The sequence below is a fragment of the Leptosomus discolor genome, chromosome 3 (assembly GCF_034619465.1).
Source record: "Leptosomus discolor isolate bLepDis1 chromosome 3, bLepDis1.hap2, whole genome shotgun sequence".
NCBI classification, from domain to species: Eukaryota; Metazoa; Chordata; class Aves; order Leptosomiformes; family Leptosomidae; genus Leptosomus; species Leptosomus discolor.
In genome coordinates, this window is record NC_141393.1 from 65,563,881 (window position 1) to 65,582,736 (window position 18,856).

The 18,856-nt window shown below is 43.1% G+C and overlaps 1 long non-coding RNA gene across 1 annotated transcript; it reads left to right on the forward strand.

Annotated features, from left to right (window-relative positions):
• The first annotated feature begins 50 nt into the window (after positions 1-50).
• LOC147415881 (uncharacterized) lies at positions 51-4,027 on the forward strand. Its single transcript, XR_015183431.1, has 2 exons — positions 51-541; positions 1,850-4,027. It is a non-coding gene; the product is annotated as an uncharacterized LOC147415881 (long non-coding RNA).
• Positions 4,028-18,856: the final 14,829 nt, after the last annotated feature.

Sequence of the window (18,856 nt, forward strand, 5' to 3'; positions counted from 1 at the left end):
AACATGAAAAACCTTGGAATTTTCCAACATTTCTGTTTCCTTTAAAGCAAGAAAAGAGCTTTTTAGGGAAAAAAAAGATTGCTTTAGTCCCCAGATGTGGGAGCGTAGCTCGCTGAAAACAGGCATGGAAACTGCAAGTCATGATGACTTTGGAAAATTATGCTATATAAGAAAGTGCATCTGCACAATAAAAAGAGTTTCCTGATATAACTCATATTGAGTCTTTTGTGGATTCTCCAACTCCCGTCTCCGCAAGTGGTGCCCGAACAGGGACCCGAAGAATGAGCAGGACTCACGTTTGGGGAAATTCAGGAAAAAGCTCGCCTCTGCAGCAGAGTTGGAGCTCGGCGGAGAAAAGGAGATAAGAAAACAGGCGGCCCATCAAGGAAAGCCAGAGAAAACAGGCAGCCCGTCAGGGAAAGCCGGAGAAAACAGGCGGCCCATCAGGGAAAGCCGGAAAAAAGAAAACAGGCGGCCCATCAGTGAAAGCCGGGAAAAAAAAAAAAAAAAAAAAAAAAAAGAAAAGAAACTCTACACCACGGTAAGATAATGGAAAAAGAAGTAACTTTATCACTATTGGAAAGCTTTCTGGGTAAGCTGGGTGTAAATATTGGAAAAAATACTTTAATATCTCTTTCTACTTGGGGATATGTAAAAGGACATTTCTCGGACTCAAGCACATTGTTTGATGTGTCCGAGTGGCGTAGATGTGGGGACTCGTTATGGGATGCGGTTATTGATAAGGACTGAACGGCAGAAAGGCTGGGGGCGCCGTGGCGGGAAGTAACTAACTGTTTGAAAAAGTATAAAATGGAACTATCGGTGGCGGCTCCCGCCGTGAGACGACTTAACGCGGTCGAGAGTTCGTTGGTATTTACGAAACCCCAGATGTCTCCCGGGTCTGAGGTCTTCCCGCTTGCGCCGCCGTTCCCCCCCCCCCCCCCCCCCCCCGATGGGCAGTGCCCTGCAGGGGGGCCGAGCGCACCGCCGGAGGAAAAGCGGTGACTCACGTAGTTACCAGGCGGGAGGAGAGAAAAGGAAGGTGCGCGCCTCGTCGTGAAACGACTACGGAATCTCACCCCGATCAGACCCAGACCGCGAGTTCGGGGGCTAGTGGGGCCTCCGCGGGGACGGCACCCTCGGAGGAGGAGGTGCGCCATAACGGCGCCGACCCGATCGCAGTAACAAGGGACTCGGCGGAGAACGCAGAAAAACTACAAGAGGGCGTGGGCAAAGAAAAGGAACAAGTACCTGAACCAGTAGAATCCCGCCTTTATCCCGACGTCACAACGACCCGCCTAGAATCCCGCCTTTATCCCGACGTCACAACGACCCGCCTACAGGAAGACTCTCCAGGGATCATGTCAAAACAAAGGCAGAAAGAGGAACTGTTTGATGAAGTCCTACAGCAACTCATAAACTATCGGGACTCAATACCGCAGCGGACAGCAACAAGAAGAATCCAGAAAACGCTGCGACTCATAATCCTTTTGCTGTACCGTCATCACTACCAGTGCCTTTGTCGCAAATGCCTGTGCCAACTACTTCATTGTCAAATACGCTATTAAGTGAACAAGAAGCAGGACGAAGATGGAAAGGAGTTACTCGTGATGCCCTGATTGAAGGAAATTTTCTTCCTTCTGCCTTTCCTATTGTTACAGATCAGGCAGGAGGTAGAAAATGGGAACCATTTGATTGGAAAATCCTTGAAAAAGCACGTTTAGCAGTATCACAATATGGGCTTCAATCTAGTTATACTCAGCAATTATTACAATCTATTTTTACAGCAAATGTTTTGTTACCACTTGATCCACAACAGATTGCTAACAATCTTTTGTCCCCTTCTCAGCAGCTTATGTTCTCCAAGGCCTGGCAACAACTCTGTGACCAGGAGGCTGCACGACCAAGGCAGCAAGGGGATCCATTGTATGGGGTACAAGCACAAATGCTAACAGGCCAAGGTCCTTTTGCGAGCACGGCTTTACAACAAGGTTTTATAGGAGAGGTATTACAATTGTCACAGCAGTTAGCTTACCAAGCAATAATTTCAATTGGGGAACCAGGAAAGCTATATTCCTTTGCCAATATTAAGCAGGGTCCACAAGAAAGTTTTCCTTCTTTTATTGATCGTTTTTATCAGGTTATTAGAAGTCATCCAGATTTGGATGAGGGAATGAAGGAAAAGGTTTTTAAAATGTTTGCCTTTGAGAATGCTAATGATAAAACAAAAAGAGCTTTAAGTACCCTACCCAGAGATGCACAAGTAGCTGATATGCTTAAAGTTATAGAACGCACCAATGGTACCGCATACTTGCTGCTGCTGTATACAGTGCTGTTCAACCCCTCATAGATAGAAAGGAGAGAGGCAAGCAAAAGAGATGTTTCAATTACGGGACAATGGGTCACTTTATGAGCCAAGGTAAACTCATTTCAGTCCCTCTGTAAATCAAACTTCCGCAGTTACACGGTGTACCAAATTCTAATTGCGCTGTAGGTTTGTGCTTGCCAGGCAGGTTTAAAAAGTACTTAATTTTTCAGTTGTTACAATAGGGTCAAAGCAGGTCCTTGTTTTAAAACTATTTTTTGTTGTTTTGTTTTGGTTTTAGTTTAAAAAAAAAAAAAACGAGAAAGGGGGATCTACGTAAAAGATATAAAAACCTTTGTCAGATTTCTTGAAGTGCATTGGGGAATGGAGAATACCTGCTTGATAACACTTAGTTGTTATTGAGTTTTCTCAGATTCAGTTGACAACCCAGATGCGACAGTCTCTGTCCGGCTGCAGGAGCCAATGAGGACTGGGACTCCCTAGACGCGCCCCGGGACCCTTTCTCGGAGGGGCTCCCTGACTCAACCTGGCTTGCTGCAGGGGCAGACACGGTCCATCTACGGAAAAAGGTATTCTTTCTGGTCTGTTTTTTGTAGTTTGCTAAATGTTCACACTGTGCACCGATCAGCATTGATGTCAATGTGTATTTTCACCACTCGCACTGATATTTAACTATGTGAATGGGGTTAGTTTGCTTGGTGCTGTGGTTGATAGTGTAGTAATCATGTTTACAGGTGTCTTCTTGTATCTTTTGTGTGAATGGTGTAAAGGAGCTCCTTGTGTGATAGTGTAAAATTAGTTACCAATATTTGAATGCGTGAGTGAGTGAGACGCAGTGTTAACCGCACTTTGCCTCTTTTCACACACAAAAAAAAAAAAAAAAAAAAAAAAAGGAGACAAGCAAATAGAGAAATTAGCTTGCTGGTCAAGAAAGCAGTCGAATGTAACTATGCAAATCCTAGAACAGATTAGAACAGATGCTATTAGATTAAATTAGCTTAAGACATGTGGTCTTGCAGAACTGTGCGGCTATTGATTTCTTGCTTCTAGCACAAGATCATGGGTGTGAAGATGTCTAAGGGATGTGTTGCTTCAACCTGAGCGATCATGGAGAATTGATTCATCAGCAGTTGCGGTGGCTGAAGGAGCACAGCCAAAAGATTCAGAAGGATACGAATTTGTTCGACTTATGGCTGCAAACATCTTTGGAAATCTCTCCCCTTGGTTACTAGGCTTAATCAAAGAAAGCATACGATGGCTTATTATAATTATATTGCTATTGCTAGGGTTAGGCTTTGTGTGGAATTTGCTGCAGAAAGGCATATCGAGTCTCGTTCACAGAGTTTTATTTGTACAAAACGAAAAAGGGGGAATTGTGGGAGCGTAGCTCGCTGAAAACAGGCATGGAATGCTAGAGGGCCTGCACAGGGAAAACTCTGTTGAACAGTTTGTCTAAACTAATATAGTAGGCCTCAAGGACGCTTCGGCCTTGAGGGTCAGAATAGAAGGATTAGAAGCTAACATCCGTATGAGGCGGAACGCATTAGTATTAATAGTAAAGTGATAGGTAGAAGCAGATGACTGATGTATGTATAGCACAATTGGAGTTTATGAAAAACTGAAAGTCATGATGACTTTGGAAAATTATGCTATAGAAGAAAGTGCATCTGCACAATAAAAGGAGTTTCCTGATATAACTCATATTGAGTCTTTTGTGGATTCTCCAACTCCCGTCTCCTCACCCAGACATTCAAAATACAGCTGGAAGAATAATATTTACCAGTTTTCCTCCAGCAAACAGCTTGTGCCAATGGCATTTTCAGAGGAAAAAGGAGCACAGAAGATTAAATAGATATTAATTAAGATTAAGTAGATATTAGCTGTTGTAACACATGAAAACCAACCTTAACTTGCTGCCTCTTGGCTGGCTGATTTATCACCCTTATTTAGGCAATTATACTGGAAAAGGTGGCTGAGGGAGGGGGCTTGCTTTGTGCTTTCTTTGGTGGGTTTTGGTGTTTTTTTTTTTTAATGTTCTCACTTTGGAGGTATTTCCAAAGCTTTTTCTCAGCAACTGGGAATGGGTTGCCAAACCTTTGGAAAAGAAAACATGGATGAGAGCCTGCCTAATTCATGGATGCCAGGAGTAACAGTTCTTCACACATGGTGGCTTTTGGAGGCAACTGCCCACATGAAGAAACCCATGACGTTACACCCCAACTCGTTACAACCCCCTTTTATTTTGCAGGACCCATGACAGAGCATCATGACAAGCCGGGCTGTCACCAGCTCCTCAGCAACAACAAGAAGACTTCTTATGAAATTTTTTAACAGCTCTTAGAAATACATCCCCTCTCTGGTTTCTCTTCTGCCTTTTGAAGTTCCTTTCCTCAGTCTGAAAATTCAAGTTCACATCAAGTTTACTTTTTGTTTCAATATATTGGCCTCAAGCCAGGAAGTGTGGCTGGGAGAATGAACTGTGCTATAGCACCACAACATTTTTAAGTTTTCCAGATTTGGTGCAAAAGTGTAAAGAAGAGAAGGCTGCTTAAAGTCTCTGACACCCTTGCTATAAACTTCATATAAATTTGATAGAAGGTCCAACAAAACTTCATAAATATGAACCTACAAATAATTGGAACATCTTTAAAATTTCCCATCATTTCCAACAGAAAAGCAAGTTATCAAAAGCAGTTTTTTCACCAAAACATGTGAATAATTAAGCACTCTGTGAAGCAAGATTTTATACCTTTTATACCATGAATTTATACTTTCCTTATTCCATGTAAGGACTGTAATCAACGGACTGTGCACTCAGCTTTTCTTTCATCCAGCCACTTCACCACAGACAAAGCCACATTAGAAGTAAAAATGACCCAAAAGCCAGAGCGTGTGTTTAGGATACAGAGATTTGACATTAAAGTCCATGCCTACATAACACAGGAAAACTCCAAAAACATTTGTTGCATCCCTAGATGGAGGATGATACTTTTCAAATGCAAAAATTTGCAAGAGATGGGAAAATGGATACCTCTGTGCTGGATTTTTATGACCAGGCACAAACAACTATAAAGATTCAGTTGCATCCTCTACCTGAAACACGGAACACACAAGCCTGACAGAACAACAGCTTAGTGTTTGCACCCTCTGGTCATAGCTCAATTTGCTAATTAACACCATGTTTGCACCCAGGGACTCTCTCCCACACTGCAGCCTTTCCTGTGTGATTCATTATCCCGTATGATTGTCAGTTTCTTTATGGTCCTTATTTAACCATGAAATATCTTTTACCTTTAATCACGTATTGGCATGGAGCATATGCTACTGATTACAAACTGGGCTGTATTTAATGGACATGCAAATATTTGGTTTTGGTGAAGTGCAATGAACATCCAGCCCCATCCATTGGTGTAAAAGATGTTATTTAAGTGACATTTGAAACACTATAAATTCCAAGAATGGAAGACCTCATAGTGAAGGAATATGTGATCATCTCAGTGACTATCATCATCATTCTTCAAATTGATCAAAACTTTTACCATCAAACAAAATCATGAGAACTGTGTTTTGGTTTGAGGGGGAAAAGAGAGGAAAGGATGGCTCTTGGTTGTGTATTTATGGCTGAAGATGATGCTGCCAAGCAAACATTTGTCTGAAGTTACACATCTTCAGATCTTACCTGTAAATGGAACACAGATGTAGATGAGTGGAACCAGAGACATTCATCAGTGTACAGAAAGGAAAAGGCAGCTACCATGCTGAGCAGATGTGGCTCCTGGAAGAAATTACAGAAAAATACAGACTTTCTGGTTCTTCACCTGGTGAAATCAGGAAGCAGATTCATTTGAGGTATTTATAAGAAGCTAAATGGAACACTGAGTTAGCTTCAAGTGTTGTTTGTTTGCTTTAATTTTATTTTTTTTTCAGATGAATCAGAAACTTTAATGAAACTATGAAAAAGATACTTTCAGAAAAGGTGCACCCCAACATCTTTGACAACTGAAAATTCAAAGTTTCTCATTAGCCAATATTTTACTCCTATTTTATAATGGTGGAAAACAGGGAACAGAAGCATAAGAGGTATTTTAAGATTTTCCCAAAGTCTGAAAGTGACAAAACAAAAGAGTTAAGACAACTAGGCAGAAATCGTAAGTCCAGTGCCACCCTACCAATTGCACCTCAGTTGTGATGTCCAGTACCCAGTGATGATGTTGATCACATTAACTTTCAGTATGATTTGGAGTTCTAATAATAAAATCAGGTACCTTATAAACTGATAGTCTAGAGGTTGCCTAACTCTTATACCAGATGAACTAAACTACTTGAAGAAAAAAGGAAGCCCTAGCTGCAGTTGGTTAGAAATGCTTGCTAAAGCAAATTACATCCAGGCTTCATATAGACATTGTAGATGCCCCATCCCTGGAAACAGTCAAGGTCAGGTTGGACAGGGCTCTGAGTGACCTGATCTAGTTGAAGATGTCCCTGATCACTGCAGGGGGGTTGGACTAGATGACCTTTAAAGGTCCCTTCCAACCCAAACCGTTTTATGATTCTATGCTTCTATAGATTTTCTTAATCTTTTTCTAGAACGCCCATTTCCATGTCACACTTGTATCTTGCTCCTGAGGTGTACAGGAGAGCACCAGACTCTTTCCTGCTCTCTGGTCACAGTGATCCATTATCCAGGGGGACAGCAGAGGACACACCATGGACAGAATGTCAAAGCTGACATACACATACGTCCTGATATAATTTTGTGCCCAAGTTAATTTGAGAAGGTTCAAACTTACCTGTTCTGAGCAAATCCAGAGATATTATTGTCATGTAGATACATCTTTATTTCTACTCTCCAGTTGGCAGGGGCAGCATCATACTACTATTTTTAAAACCCTCTAAATAGAAAAATAAGAGCTAGATGCTGAGAGCAAATAATAGATTTTTCTGTAATTTTTCCATTCCTCCAAGGAAGCAAATACAAGAACTCACACTCTGGCATGTCTAAATGTGCGTAGAACATGAATATATGCAGGTGACACACATATGTTTTATGTTGTCCTATATATAAAAAAACAACATACGCATCTGAGCCAGAGATTCTTTAGTAAAAAGCTAAAACAGAAAAACCACAGAATTTCAACTCCTAGAGGACATTTTCCAGGACTCCTCTTCAGGAAACAAAATTATAAGTTTACTTATCCACTGAAAATACTTAGGCGGAAGTTACTGGGAAGCAGTAACCAAGGAGCCCAAATTATGCCATTTTTTACTGTCATTTACCAGAGTTTAACAACTTTACGCTGCAGTACTTTTGTTTCTAAGATATGGACAATGCAGCAAGCTGCCAAGAAACATCTTCACTGGACATAATGACTACTTGGCCTCCATCTGAGGAGGAGTAGCTTAGTGTAATTAAACTCTTCCATGACGCACAGGAGTAGACCTGATGACCAATGAAGGGTTCCTTCCAAATATTTTTCTGTGATTATATGCTGATTAAATACCTGTGTGTATTGCCAGCTTATTTCCCCGTTTTGCTCCAAATTCATTACACAGGCTTGGATCTGCATCACTTTATGACGTCCAGTATTATATCAGGACCTATGAATAACTGCCCACCTCCTTTGCATGTCTACCCTAGTCCCTTCTGCCTTTTTTTTTTTTTCCCCTTCCTCCTGGTTTTATAATAATGTACTCCTGTGTTATAACTGCAGCCCTTGTACACAGACCTCCCAACCAGCCCCTGCACACAGACCTCCCACCCGGCCCCTGCACACAGAGGGCCAGCACAAGCAGTCTGACATTCCTGTGGTATATTCTCTAAAGATCTGCCAAAAAGATGCCCTTGATAAACTACAAAAACCCTACAACATTATCATAGGCAACTAGAGTTTCACTGCTGCCTGTGGCATTCAACTTCAAATAAACTTTAGACAATGAGCTGCCATTGCAGAGAAATCTGAGAAGGAGCTTAAGGAGACCAGCAGCACTGCACTTCTCTTGCTGTTACAAATAGTTTGGGTTTTCTTCAAAACAGGCAAATAGGCGAGAGGTCTGAAAGACTTTTTCTGGGGTCTCAGTGACATTGCTCAGTAGGTGACTTACCATACAGCCAGTGTGGCTCTCTAGCACATGACCCACGCATACTCTGATTCTCAGAGACATCATCCAAAGCAAGGGAAGCTGGGTAGCCTGGTACTAGGAAACAGCTGTTTCAGTTGCAAACTCTTTGGACCAGGAACTGTGACATCCTGTATTCAGACATCCCCTTACTTACTGCCTGCAGCTAGCTGTCATCTCAACAATTGTCTATGTGGTAAATCAATAGCTACATGAGATAATCTGCATTGCCTGTACTCTGATAGGGGAAAACTTCCTATTTGCTTTTAAAGCCTTCACTGAACCATGCATGGAACTCCAGTTAATCCCCGGGAAGGAAAGCAAACACAAGCAAGCTGCCTGCACTTGACTGCTGAAAGCTTTTGAATAATGGGGTGACTGACAGGTCAGTTTACTCAATTCAGTTTTGAACCTTACCCTTTTCTCCATCAAAATATTTTTATCCTGTTACACATGTTCACAACAGATTTCTGTAATGCATCCTTTACACCTAGCCCATGTCAAATGCAGTGGGACTCCCAAGTTGGTAACATCCTAGATAATACCATACTGATCAGGTTCAAGACCATCTGAGGAACCTGAACATACACAAGTCCATGGGACCTAATGAGATGCATCCCAGGGTCCTGAGGGAACCAGCAGATGTAGTCTCTAAGTCATTCTCCATCATATTTGAAAAGTCATGGCAGTCAGGCAAAGTCCCCAGTGATTGGAAAAAGAGAAGTATCACACGCGTTTTTAAAAAGGGTAAAAAGGAGGACTCTGGGAACTACTGACCACTCAGTCTCACCTCTGTGCCCAGCTAGCTCATGGAACTGATCCTCCTGGAAGCTATGTCAAGGCATATGGAAGGCAGGTAGGTCATTAGAGACAGTCCACATGGCTTCATCAAGGGCAAATCATGCCTGACCAATCTGATGGTCTTTTACGATGGAGTGACTATGTTGCTGGATACGGGAAGAGGAACTGATGTGATCTATAATGACTTCTGTAAGGTCTTTGACACAGGCCAACACAACATCCTCCTCTCTAATTTAGAGAGGTATGGGTTTGATAGTCTATTTGATGGTTAAAGAATTGCCTAGATGGCCGCATCCGAAGAGTTGCAGTCAACGGTTCAATGTCCAAATGGAAACCAGTAACAAGTGGTGGCCCTCAAGGGTACATACTGGGACCACTACTATTTTATATTTTTATCAACATCATAAACAGTGGGATTGAGTGCAGCCTCACCAAGCTGAGCGGTGCAGATGATTCACTCAAGGGAAGGGATGCCATCCAGATGGACCTTAACAGGCTTGAGAAGTGGGCCCATGCGAACCTCATGAAGTTCAACAATGCCAAATGTGAGGTCCTGCATCCGTGTCAGGGCAATCCCCAATATTGGTAACAGGCTCGGGGATGCAGGGCTTGAGAGCAGCCCTGAGGAGAAGGACTTGGGGATACTGGTAGTGTAGCAAATTGGACATGAGCCAGCAATGCGTGCTTGCAGCCCACAAAGCCAATCGTGTCCTGGGCTGCATCAAAAGAAGCATGGCCAGCAGGTCAAGGGAGGTGATTCTCCCCCTCTACTCTGCTCTGGTGAGATCCCACCTGGAGTACTGCATCCAGCTCTGGGGTTCGCAGTACAAGAAGGACACAGACCTGTTACAGCCAGTCCAGAGGAGAGCATGAAAACGGCCAGAAGGCTGGAACACCTTCCCTATAAAGAAAGGCTGAGAGAGCTGGGGTTGTTCAATCCAGAGAAGAGAAGGCTCTGGGAAGACCTTATTGCAGCCTTTCAATAATTAAAGAGGGATTAAAAGAAAGATAGAGAGATATTTTTTAGCAGGGCCTGTAGTGACAGGACAAGGTGTAATGGTTCTAAGCTGAAAGAGGGTAGATTTAGTTTAGATACTAGGAAGAAAATCTCAGCTGTGAGGGTGGTCAGACATTGGAACAGGTCACCCACAGAAGTTGTGGATGTCGCATCCCTGGAAGTGTTCAAGCTCACATTGGATGGAGCTTTGAGCAACCTGATCTAGTAAAAGATGTCCCTGCCCATGGCAGGAAGGGTGGAGCTAGATGATCTTTAAGGTCCCTTGCAACCCAAACCACACTATGATCATATTGAGGAGTGACAATTTGAGGGACATATATCACTGTTTTGGAAAAACATACACGGCATATCCCTGTGAGAAGACAATAGGAGAATTGCTTCATCTTGCTCTGGAGTGGCATTCAATTTTAGCAAGCAAAGGCTACCAGCAATAATGAAAGAGACAGAAAAATCTTATTATGTGGCAACAAATTAGTATAGAAACTGCAAGTGCATCGTTGAGCAGTTCCCAGCCTCACCCTTTACCCATTGTTCTGTTAAGAACAATGATCTGGAAAGAAATTTGCTGCCTATGTACGCCACACCAGCAGAAATTAAGGGGTGAGTGGAACATTACTATGCCTTAGGTAAGAGTGCTCCCTTCTGGCTGGCTACAGATCTAAAAAAAGAAAATCTGAAAAGAAGCAGTCCTTATTTGCCTAGATATAAATTGAGAGTGTCATGCATCATATTGCCCTATGCACTTAATTAAAAAAAAAAAGTTAGGACACACACCTGGGTGCAAACAGAGTATTTCAACACTATCAGAACCCCTCACCCCACTGCCAAAGACACTGAAGGAGGGAAAAAGAATATCAGAACAGATGTATAAGCACTTTCAGCTGAAAATTTCCACTAATATATTTCCAAAAGCACTAGTTGCAACATGTTTTCCACAAAAATTTCATTAATAACCTATCATTCCTATAAAATTCACAATGAATGGAATGCTAAGTACTATTGAATGAAATAAATTATTCTGATTTTTGTAGAAAAATTGTCACTCTTCAAAGAGGGATTAGGCCAATTTAATTAAAGGAACACACAGAACTATTAATGGTAGCTTTTCTTTTATCAACAGGTGTGAAACAAGAATTCGGACTATTTTGCAGCCAGGCATCCTGCTCAAAATCACTTCTAACTGTCACACCCAATGAAGCTAAGGAATGCTTATTTTAGTAAACAAAGTTTCTATGTCTTGATATGATGACCTAAGATTCTTATCCAACCAGTAAATTCATCTGACAGTTCTGCTTACAAAGCATTTAGACATTTAAGTAAACTGCAACGCATACAATCTAGTGGTAGTTTACAAATACAGTTGAGATGATAACCAAGAGTGTTGCAATCCACATGATTCTTACAGAATCACAGAATGGTAGGGGTTGGAAGGGACCTCTGGAGAACATCTAGTCCAAGCCCCCTGCTAAAGCAGGTTCTCCTAGAGCAGGTTGCACAGAACTGCATCCAAAAGGGTTTTGAATACCTCCAGGGAAGGAGACTCCAGAACCTCTCTGGGCCGCCTGTTCCAAGGCTCTGCCACCCTCAATGTAAAGAAGTTTTTCCTCGTGTTGAGGCGGAACTTCCAGTGCTCCAATTTGTGCATGCTGTCCCTTGTTCTGTCACTGGGCACCACTGAAAAAAGCCTGGCCCCATCCTCTTGACACCCACCCTTCAGTTATTTATAAGCATTGATAAGGTCCCCTCTCAGTCTTCTCTGCTCCAGGCTAAAGAGCCCCAGGTCTCTCAGCCTTTCCTCATACAAGAGATGCTCCAGTCCCCTAATCATCGTCACAGCCCTCTGCTGGACTCTTTAGCAGTTCCCTGTCCATTACCTCACTTTCCATGTGAAAGCATACAGAAACTAATTCAAAGTAATATTTTCTAAATATGTTTATGTAAAGAACATTTGAGAAGACAGTCCTTACAAAATACAACCTGCAGTCATTGTTTTTTGAGTGTCTGCTTTTATACTTTCCTCACCTAGCTCTCATAACCACTCTACAGACTTTATTTTCCAAAGTATCTTCTATCTCAAGCAACTAGTTCATATAATTACTCTCATACACCCACAACTGTTACTACCATTGACAAATACCAGTAGACAGGTCTCAGGATAAAGAGGGAGGGTTTCATTCTACAAGTACATCACTGAAAACATTTAATGTATTCAGCCAGTAAATGACTGCATAAAATACATGTATGATAATTACAGATATGGTCCTCACCCTGAATCATTCTCTATTCCTCTTTTAGATATGCAAATATTTTATGAAATATCAAATTGTCAGGGTTTTTTTAAACAACATGATCTTTTAAAATATGTTAAAGATAGCAAAACATAATGATGTACCAAAAAACATACTAGTATTTTCCTTCTCAGTCACATCTTTAGAACCTCAAGAGAGATCAGTGTAACGTTATTAACCCAGGGAAATGAGTGGAAGCAGATATGAAAGCCAGCCTCGTCATGTGACAGATACTACAGTACTTCACGTTTACAGCTCCCCTTTTCAAAGGCAAACATCGACCTCTATGGGTAACAGATAATGGTGCAAAACAGAGTGCTAAAGAAAGGACAAGCATGCATGTAGAAAATTTCAAAAATCTTTGTGCACCTTTCTGTAAGACAAAGTCACCAAACTGAGGTAGGGTATGGATGAGGATAAAGATAAGGATAAGGACCCTGTCTCTGAATGCAATGATGAACTTCAGAAGCAGTTACATCCTTCACCTAAATGGTTTTCATCAGCTATGTGTGTCCTTCAGTGGAACAGATTTTGCCTGTAAACAGACTTAAATCAACGTACAAATCACTACTAATACCAAGGGAATAACTCACAAAAGCATGCCCCCAATGCTTGAACCACTCTGAACCGAAATCTCAAGCACTGCAGGTGGTCTTGAGTACCCAGGCCAGAGTATCACGGACATCTGGACTGCATGCCCACTTTTGATATCCTCCTTGCCAAGGCTGAGACGGTGGCCCAGCCCCGGCCCCAGGGTTGCATATAGTATGTAAGGATGGGCAACCAGCATGAAGGAGCAGATGTCAAGGTGAGGGAGGATGGCCAGTTGGGAACAGGGCTTCTCCTTGTCCCTCTTCAAAGACAGGTGCAGAACCATCGCTCTCTGTGTGACAGAGATTCAGGCCACACCAGAAGAAAAAACAAGGCACAAACTATGACACAAAATGCAAAGACATGGAACAGTAGTGCATGGCTGGGCCGTGGGAAGACGGGACAAGTCTCACTCTGACAGTGTGAGGACAGACAGGCCTGGGCTATCCCCCAGCATCTTCAGCACTGTCATCCAGTTACAGGAGGCTGTTCTGACATCTTCAGTGAAAAAATAACTAAACAAACCAAAATTTTAAGGTCTGCTATGCCTCAGAACTGCAACAGGGCAAGACAGCGCAGCTTCGTGACAAACAGGACACGGGAAACACATTGCTCTTCTTCCTGCTCTTTATTTTAATCTTCCTTAAGTTAATGACAAGGATGCAAACAAACGGAGTTTTCCTAATTGGTTTAGGATCAGTTTCCACGACAAGATTTAATCCACCTTTTTGCAACAACGGGCTTTTTAAGCCAATGATGAACAACTGCAATTTTGTAAATATTCCTGCAAGTACAAATTCTTCATCATTAGATATAAAACTATAATGAAATAATACTAGTAATCAATTTCTTAAATGGATATTTTTCTGAAATCGTGGCACGTACACTACAGCTTGCTAGCAGAGAAAATGTAATTCTAAATTAAAGACATTAAGGACATGTTTTAACCTAAAACTGCAGAAGTGATTTCTTATCAAAAGTAAGGAGGACAGAAAAGAAAAGGAAAAAAACCAGAAAAAACCCTAAAAATTTAGGAAAGCTTACCAGTTGCAGAAGACTGTAAATTTTTTCAAAATGGTATTTTCAGGCCTCACAAATCTTTTTGGCCAAGCTAATTTAAAAGGCTACCTCTACAAGGCATATTGGGATTTTTGGGGTTTTTTTTGAGTTCCTGTGACTTGCAGAAGGGAAAAGCTAGAGGGTGATGGAATTAAGACCGAGTGATGGAGTTGTCACATCCAGGCCTTACACTAAAATAACACTGTCACAGAGAAGGAAATTAATGCCCACAGTCTGAAGTTTCGAAAATGGATGAAAGCGATAAAAGTAGAAGGTGGAACATTTAGAAACAACCATATTCAGTATCATACTCACATACAAAGCAGTCTTAAATCTAATGTGACCCTCTGTCTTCAAAGAACTGGAAGTTGACAAGTTTATATTTAGAAATCCACTGCTTGCCCTCTTTTCTATGCATATGTCCTCCTCCTGTTGGGTGCTGTAAAAGCTCCATCAGCTACTTCATTGCTAAATTGAATTCTGCCTACTGAATGATGCTGTCTGAAAACTGTGATATTATATGTTTTCATAGGGTGTGAAATTTCTTGTTTTGCCCTTTGGAACAGAGCTAAGTGAGCTTCCCAATTTGATGGTATCTTCCATTAAAAATTAACAACTATCTCATAAAAGACATTTAAATATTACATAAGGAAGTGAAAGAAATTAAGCACCTGAAATCTCTGAAGCTAGTCCACATCAGGTGGGAAATAGCTCAGGGCAGCCAGAGCAAATAGAGACATAATCAAGCAGGAAACAAAAATAGGCAAACAAAGAAAGAACAAATGTATATAAACTTCTACATAAATGCTAGAAGTTGGGGCGGAAAGAAAGTGTCACTGGACTGGAACGTTTGATTTTACAAAGAAATACTGTCTTTTCTCAAAATCAGGAATTTCTTAAAATCGGGGCACAGTACTTGAGAGCTGTGCCCCCTACTTCCAGCACTGCTGTTACCAGGATAATATCGCAACAAACCTAGATTAGGAGTCCCAGCATGAGGGCATCTCCTTGGGCAACATTCCTGCATTCTCCACTTGGCACCTACACCAGATACACAGCCACTGTGTCAGCTGTCTGCAACTTGAATTTTGAGACATAGAAAAACATACAATAATGCATAGCTTTGTCTTCCGTGGCAATAATCTCAGTGAAGAATTTTGGCAGGTCCCCAACACATCCACAATGCTATTTCTAAGGATGAACCAGCCTTTAATAGGAAATTGAATTTATTGATACAGAGGAAAACTTATTTCTGTTGCTCTTCTCTACAGTCATTTATAAGGAAACAGTGACACTGCTTTTCAATAATTTGCAACTGATCCTTAAACAGCTGTTACACTGTTATATAATTAATCCCAGAATAGCTGAGGTCGGAGGCACCTCTGGAGACGGTCCAAGTCCAAAGCCCCTGCTCAAGCAAGGTCAGCTAGAGCATGGTGCCCAGGTTTAAGTATCTCCAAGTATGGGGCTCCATATTTTCTCCTTTGCCAGTGTTCAACCACCTTCACACTGAAAAGCATTTTCTTACATTCATAGGATTTTCCTGTGTTTCAGTTTGCGTCCATTGCCTCTTGTCCTGTCACCAGGCACCACTGCCCAGAGTCTGTCTCTTCTTTATACCTACCCATCAGATATTCATAAATATTTATAAGATCCCCCTTGAGCCTTCTCCCTCCAAACTAAGCACACACAGCTCTTCTGGCCTCTCCATACAACAGATGCTCAAATCCCTTAATCTTCTTTATGCCCTCCACTGGACTCAGTCCAGTAAGCCCACATCTCTCCTGTATTGGGAAACTGGACACAGCACTCCAGTTGTGCCTCTCCAGTGCTAAGACAAGCAGCAGTGGCCTCACAATGACATGGGCCAGCTCCCTCTGCACTTCTGGGTGCGTCCCATGGACTTGATTACATTCAATTTGTTTAAATGTTCTCTAACCCAGTCCTCCACCATGAGTCTTCCTTTGGCAGACTTTCTGGGATCAGGAGGATGGGGCTTAATGAAGGCTGGTCTTATTCACAGAATCACAGAGTGTCAGGGGCTGGAAGAGACCTCAAAAGATCATCTAGTCCAACCCTTCTGCCAGAGCAGGACCACCCAGAGTAGGTCACACAGGAACACATCCAGGCAGCTTTTGAATGTCTCCACAGAAGGAGACTCCACAGCCTTTCTGGGCAGCCTGTTCCAGTGCTCTGTCACCCTCACAGTGAAAAAGTTTTTCCTTATGTTAATGTGGAACCTCCTACGCTCCAGCTTGCACCCGTTGCCCCTTGTCCTGTCATCTGCCATCACCGAGAAGAGCCTGGCTCCATCCTCCTGACACTCGCCCTTTACATATTTATAAACATTAATGAGGTCACCCCTCAGTCTCCTCTTCTCCAAGCTAAAGAGACCCAGCTCCCTCAGCCTTTCAGCATAAGGGAGATGTTCCACCCCCTTCATCATCTCTGTGGCTCTGCGCTGGACTCTTTCAAGCAGTTCCCTGTCCTTCTTGAACTGAGGGGCCCAGAACTGCACACAATATTCCAGATGCGGTCTCATCAGGGCAGAGGAGAGGGGAAGGAGAACTACTCTCGACCTACTCACCACAGCCCTTCTAATACATCCCAGGATGCCATTGGCCTTCTTGGCCACGAGGGCACATTGCTGGCTCATGGTCATCCTGCTGTCCACCAGGATCCCCAGGTCCCTTTCCTCTATGCTACTCTCTAACAGCTCAGTCCCCAACCGAGGCTGGTACATGGGGTTGTTCTTTCCCAGATGCAAGACTCTACACTTGCCCTTGTATTTCATTAAATTTCTCCCTGCCCAGCTCTCCAGCCTGTCCAGGTCTCGCTGAATGGCAGCACAGCCTTCTGGTGTGTCAGCCACTCCTCCCAGTTTTGTGTCATCAGCAAACTTGCTGACAGAGCACTCTGTTCCCTCATCCAGGTCACTGATGAATATATTGAATAGTACTGGTCCCAGTACCGACCCCTGAGGGACCCCACTAGATACAGGCCTCCAACTAGACTCTGTCCCATTCACCACAACTCTCTGACTTCTTTCCTTCAACCAATTCACAATCCACCTCACTACCCAATCATCCAGACCACACTTCCTCAGTTTAGCTGTGAGGATGCTGTGGGAGATGGCGTCAAATGCTTTACTGAAATCAAGATAAACCACATCCACTGCAGTACCATCATCTATCCACCTGGTTATGGCTTCATGAAAGGCTATCAGGTTGGTCAAAGACGACTTCCCCTTGGTGAAGCCATGTTGACTGCTCCTAATGACCCTTTTGTCCTTAATATGCTTAGACAGAGCACCGAGGATAAGTTGTTCCATTACTTTTCCAGCAATGGAGGTGAGACTGACTGGTCTGTAGTTACTCGGATCCTCCTTCTTGCCCTTTTTGAAAACTGGAGTGACATTTGCTTTCCTCCAGTCCTCAGGCACCTCTCCTGTTCCCTACGACTTACCAAAGCTGATGGAGAGTGGTCTAGCAATGACTTCCACCAGCTCCCTCAGCACCTGTGGGTGCATCCCATCAGGGCCCATTGATTTATGTATGTCCAGATTGCTTAACTGATCCCTAACCCAGTCCTCATCAACCAAGGCAAACTCCTTCTTTGTCCTGACTTCCTCTAGGGCCTCAGGGGTCTGGGGCTCCTGAGGACAGTCTCCAGCAGTACAGACAGAGACAAAGAAGGCATTCACTAACTCCGCCTTCTTTGTATCCTCTGTCACCAGGGCACCCGCCTCATTCAACAGTGGGCCTACGTTGCCTCTAGTGTTAGTTTGGTCTGCAATGTATTTGAAGAAGCCCTTTTTGTGGCCCTTGACCTCTCTTGCAAGGTTTACCTCCAAGGAGGCCTTAGCTTTCCCTACATCCTCTGACAGAAGTCTTATATTCCTCCCAAGTGGCCATCCCCTCCTTCCAAGATCTAATGAGGACTCAGACCTTTGGTGAGCTTTCAGTTTTATCAAGGGTCACTGCTGGGAGGATAAAAGTAATACTGATAGTTGACTGAAAGCTCATTATTACTGTCTCATCAATATTAGTCACAAATTACACAAAACCTCAGTTAACCTAAGCTACCAGACAGCCACTCCAGCAACCCCTTCAGAGCCAGGTTTCCAAAAGCTCTTGGTACCCTGCAAGTCTTGCTCGCTATACGCACAGGCCAGTAACCCTGTTGCACCTATGTAGCATGTTGTCTCTCTATGTAAGTTTGTTTTTTTTTTTTTGAACAGGATGACTCTGCACAGGGACAGCTCTATACGGGCACAACTCTATGCAGGTCAGCAGATTCTGCCAGTCCTCCCTGCCACACAGCAAGCTCTGCAAAGCCCTTGAACATCAGCAGGGACCCTGCACAGTGCCACAGGGAACCCTGAATGCCTGGCAGCAAGTGGTGTCTCATGGGAGGTGGAAATGGGACCACCTGTGAACTCGTTCCTGTAATGGCTGCAGTATGCATTACATTAGTGGGAGGACAAGGAGGTTGAGGTACCTCACTGCACTCAGGTCATTTCCACGCTGCCTCACCAGGAGATGAATGAGCATCAACACCAAAGCCAGAGTCCCTGTTCCTTACCCACCTCTGTTAGCCTTCATTACTTGTCAGCATTTCCACAGAGCCACCCTCCTTAAGCGTGTCTGAGCAACA